Below are 6,016 nucleotides of genomic sequence, written 5' to 3' on the forward strand. Positions count from 1 at the left end.
CAGGCCTTGTTTTTGTTGGTAAATGGAGTCCTGATATCTGAAGTAACCTGAATGAATGCAATGCTTTAATAAAGTGAACATTTTTTTGGATAATTTGTCCTGTAGTAATGTAAGTACCTCGTCCGTAGGAACATTAGTAAATAAAGATATAATGTCAAAACTGGCTAGAATGTCATTTTCATCGATGGGAATATCTTTAATATTAGAAACAAAATCTGTGGTGTTTTTGATGAAAGGTGAAGATTTATTGGAAAAACACTTGAGGTACTTTGCTAAATATTTTGAAAGTTTATATGTAGGTAAATCAATTCCTTCCACAATTGGGCGAAGAGGGGTGTTTTCTTTATGAATTTTGTAACTTTGTCATCCTCAACTCCGAAGATTACCACAACAAAATGCTTCAATTACTTGGAGATAATTCAATATATTCAATTCTTTAGGAAGATCATACAAGAGAATTGCAAAACCGAACAAACAACTTGTTAAAGACTGCGAGTGAACTTCCTCATAATGTTCGCCTCTCATTACGCTCCCTACATCCTCTTATCCCACGCATCTATGGAATTCCAAAAATTCATAAAGTAAACACTTGAGTGTGTTTACTTCTTTCTGCAATTCTTGATTTTCGCGTTGGAGTGTTTCTTGCGTTTCTATCGTTACCGTTAAATCGTCTTTCGTCTTTATTGCTCGCAAGGTTCCTAACATTTCTTCAGAGGTCTCGTTATTGAACTGTATGTAACTTATAATGTTTCTTTTTCCATGTTTGTGTATGGGTGTGATTAATGCAGACTTCAGTGTTTCAGGTATGTGTCCAGTTTCGAAGATTTTATTTAACAGTTTTTATATAGCTGGAAGTAGGTTGGTTGAGTGTATGTTGATGTCTTTTGGTCTCATTCCGTCTAGTTTATCCCCTTTCCTTTGTTTGGGTTAATTTGTTGAATTGCCAGTGATAGTTCTTCTTTTGTTACTGTGGGGAACCACATCGACTGGGTTGCTCGTGGACCTAGTGGAGAATGTTCGTTTGTGTCAGGAAAGGTTGTTTCTTGTAGTTTTTGGAGAGAGTTCACGAATTGCTGATTAAATTTGTTTTCCAACTGTTTGAGGGATTTGGGGTCGCAGACAAAGCTGTGTTTTATTGTTTCTGAGACAGTGGTTCTGTGTATATTGTCCAGCATTCCATTGATCAGGTGCCAAGTTTCCTTTATGTCATTCTGAGCTGTTGTTATTTTGTTGCTGTAATTGCCGTTCTTATCTGTGTTGTTAGGAGATTCCGTTTTCTTTTGTATTCAGCTTTTCAAGTGATAATGTTCGGCGACCTCTTAATTTGTTTCTATACGGCATCTTTTCTTTGTATGTCTGTTAGTACGTTGTCTGTTATCCATGGATTTTGTTTCGTTTGGGGGCGTATTTTTATTTTTGTTAATGCTTTGTTATATATTTTGTTAAATGCAATTTAAGATTATTATATACAGCTTCAGCAGAGTCTAAAGATGCTATATGCATCCAGTCTGTTTTTCTGATTTCATCGTTTACTATTGTTTCGTTTAGAATGCTATAATACTGGTTTGTAGTCTCAGTGAGTTTTATGGATTCTGAAATTCTGTAATGCTGTGAAATAATGGTCTGCCAGTTTGCATGTTATGACGGCTGCTGCGTGACTGTTAGGAGGGACCTTATATTTATATGATCAATGCAGGTGAGGTTGTTGTATTTCCGACTATCTCTTCTCGTGTATACGACTGTATCGATAGGGTTATGTTATATGCCGATAAAAGGTCTAGGTATTGTTCTGTGTTGTTATTTATGTTCCTAATGTTTATATTCATGTCTCCTATTATTATCAAGTATTCTGAGCCGCCTACTTCCGTGGCTGAAAGCCATCTGTTTAGTTCTTCTAGGAATTTTGTGGTGCTTAAGTTGGGTGGTCTGTATATTGCTTTTAATATCAAGGAGTTTTCTTGTTTGATGTTTTTAATTTGGAGGCACATGTCTTCTGCGTATTCTAATTTATAGTTTATTTCTATTACTTTTAGTTTATGTTTGGTAAATATTATTATACCACCGCCTCGTTTTGTTTGTCTGCAGTATTTGTGTTGTTGGAAGTGTGGCAGTTGGTAGGTGGATGCCTCTTCATTTGTCGTAGATACTTCAGTCAGTATTAAAATGTCTATGTCGTCTATATCTTCCTTCAGATAAGCTTGCAGGGTCAGCCAATATTTCCGAATGCTTCTGATGTTGATGTGGAGAATAGATAGTCCTTTTTTGGGGATTGTCACCTGTTTCCATTCTGTTATTGATTTCAGAATGTGGCAATTATCATATTCCGCCGTGATTACGTCTGCTTGATGGTCTGCATTCATGTTGGTTGGTGTGCTGTTCTTTCTTTACGAATTGTCAATATTCCTTAAAATTCCTTAAAATATTTTTTTTTAGAAAAATATAATTTATAATTTATTGAGTGCTAATATATTTATACATACAATAAACATCTTGTGCGACATTGCACCTTATAATTTTACAGAGTTCAGCACTAAGTGCTGCAATTTCTACATTGGATTTCAATTAAAATTTTTAGTAATACTTTTTTGCTTTTATATTATGTATTTACAACACATGTTCTTCTAATATTAACAATGAGGATTATACAGAATTTTTTGTATAATTTATTTTATTTTATTTATTTTTTTTTTCAATGTTTTAGAAACAGTGATTATACAAACGAATTTCTGCATTTGTTTATAAGGAATACTTGTAGACGAGTGATAAAAGCTAACCCAATCTTCGAAGTAGGTGGGATTAACTTGCCTCACTCATCTACAAGTAATCCTTATAAAAATTATACAAAAAATTATACAAAAAACCCTACCCCCCCCTCACGCCACCACAAAAGTCTAGAAAACTCTATCATACTAAACAGCATTGTCGATAACCAAGGAAAAAATAGACTGGAATTTCCTACTTAAAATAAATGATCCTGTAACATTATTCGAGAATTTTCAACTAAAGTTCACAGAAATATACAAAAAAGCAACAAAACCCATACAAACGAGGCGATAAACAGACAACAATCCATGGATAAATGACGACATACTAAATTCTATTACTGAAAAAGAAAATCTATGGAAAAAACTTAAAAAGTCACCCAGTAACACATACATTTACAAAACTTATACAAACGCACAAGAAATCAACTAACAACAAAAATTCGTAGGGCAAAAAGACGCTACTACTTCCAAAAATTCATGGAATATAACGACGACATTAAGCAAACATGGGCTACACTCAACGAATTAGTAACCCGAAAAAAGAAAACTTCAGCACAAGATTTTATTGCAAAACGCTTCGGTCAGGACACAAACCAAAAGGAACTAGCAGACTCATTCAACCATGCTTTCACAAACAACATCATACAACTCAAAAAAGACAAACTACCAACGATCAACAAAAAACTACCAACACAAAGTCAACAACGAGCGATGTATTTACCACTCGTAACAAAACAGGAACTGAAAGAAGCACTCCTACTACTAAACCCAAAGGCCACTCCAAGAATAGACAAAATAAGACTCACAGACCTTATAGAACACTTTGATCAAATAAATCCAATACTTTTGAAACTCGTGAACATAATATTCGACACAGGCATTATTCCACAACAACTAAAAATGCAGTAATTATACGAATATACAAACACGGCAAAAGAAACGATACTCAGAATTACAGAACAATAGCTACACTACCATCTATCGCAAAAATTCCAGAAATAATAACATTCACCTGACTACAGAACTATTTACAGAAGTACAACATCATCTCACAAAACCAATACGGCTTTCAGAAAACAAAAAGCACCATTACTTTATTAGAAGACATCACCGACACAATAAACAAAGCTCTCGACAAAAACAAGTACGTCGTCCTTATACTGCTTGACTTAACCAAAGCACTTGATACACTTGAATATGACATACTACTCACCAAACTATACTCAATAGAGTATACTATACTCAAACTATACTCAATATACTCAATTAAGAGGAACACTGCATACATGGTTCAGGAATTACCTCTCAAACAGAACACAAGTAACAAAAATAGGTACATGTCGCATTCGGAGTATACAAGTAAAACACGGTGTACCTCAAGGTGCCATATTATCACCCACTCTCTTCAACATATACATTAACGATGTTCATAACATATCCATAAGATGTCAAATATTTCAATACCCACATCACACTGCACTACTAGTAGTCCACACAGACATTAACACATCTCTCTGCAAAGCACAACAAGACTTAAACGAAATTACAACATACTTCCACCAAAACGCAATTCTAATCAACGCGACCAAAACACAAATGTTGATAATACACAAGAATCATAAGCTTCGCATCACTATCGATGCATTGTCACGAATCGCAACTCAGATACGGAATAACAGTCTATGCAAATATATCAAACAGCCCCCTAAAAATTAGAAACACTACACATGAAAATCGTGTCAACAGTGATCTGGACACCTTACACGCAACAACCACTATCCGACAAGCACATGGCGATATACAGAATTCTGAGCATTCAAAAAAAAATCAGCTAACGCCTTTTTATTCCCGTATACGGGGAGTAGGCGAGGCCATTTAGCCCTATCTAACTTTTGGAGACTGAGTGGGCAGTTCAATCTCCACTGGTACCAATCAGAGATAGATGGCCCAAGGCTCTCACAAATTAAACAGTACACAGTGAAGAGAGACGGCTCATATGTGCCGCCATCTCGTGGTCCCTAACCCTAACACAATATATTTAATGTCTTAAATAATGTGGGTTCTACGGTCGATTTTCTTGAGTTTACAGGACGAAAAACCCGAGTTTCCGGGAGGAAAAACCCGCTTGCCCGTGCCAGAGATCGACTAACTCGGGAACCGGTCGAAAAAAGCTTAGAAAAATTTCCTCTAGTCGGCGACTAGACTCGAAACCAAGTCTTCCTTCGTGCGGCCAAGCGCCGTGAAATGCAAGCGCCATATCCACTGAGCTACACAGGCAATTCTGATCATTAAAAACCAGAAACACTACATGACATTAACAAGGAATTATTTCAACATCATCTACCGAAACAACAGAGACACATACCGTATAACATGACATACAACAACTCTCTACATCCCCACACCCTTCAACAACGCATACCATTCTTTTGTGAGATCACATCAGATACCCACGCAACTCAACAACCTACCAAGAAATTTAAAACACGTAGATAACTACAGAACGTTAAAAAACGAACTCTGGAAATTATACCAACAAAGTTAAGAAACCATTAACACTAATATACACATCACAAATGACTAGCATCCAACGCCTACATCCCATACATAAACAGTAGTAACAACACACATAGTGAAGGCTAAATCCCACTCTCTTCATAAAAGCTAACCCAAGCTTCGAAGTAGGTGGGATTAATTTGCCTCACTCATCTACAAGTAATCCTTATAAACAAATGCAGAAATTTGTTTGCATAATCACTCTTTCTCAAACTTTGAAAAAAAAAAACTTCTGTGTAATCTTCATTGTTAATATTTGAAGAACATGTGTTGTAAATACATAATATAAAGTCAAAAAAGTATTAAAATTTTTTATTGAAATCCAATGTAGAAAATGCAGCACTTAGTGCTGAACTCTGTAAAATTATAAGGTGCAATGTCACTTAAGATGTTTATTGTATGCATAAACATTTTAGCAATCAATAAAATGATTATTATTATTAAAAAATATATTTTTTCTTTCTAGACTATTCTTTTCCTTTATGGGGAGTTAGTGTATTAATGAATTAATTAATAAATACACTAACTTTAATTAAAAGAAATTGAATCTTTCCATTCAATTTTTCTTTTAAGTATTTGTATAGTTATGTTCTCTTGAGAAATATTATTTTTTTCTGTTTGTAATAAGAGACGTGCATTATCATTTGCTTTTCTAATATAATGTAATATTTCCTGTTATTAAACGATCAATTACT

Source organism: Typopeltis vanoorti, chromosome 6 (genome assembly GCF_054136105.1).
Source record: "Typopeltis vanoorti isolate ZY-2024b chromosome 6, IOZ_Tvanoo_1.0, whole genome shotgun sequence".
NCBI lineage: Eukaryota > Metazoa > Arthropoda > Arachnida > Uropygi > Thelyphonidae > Typopeltis > Typopeltis vanoorti.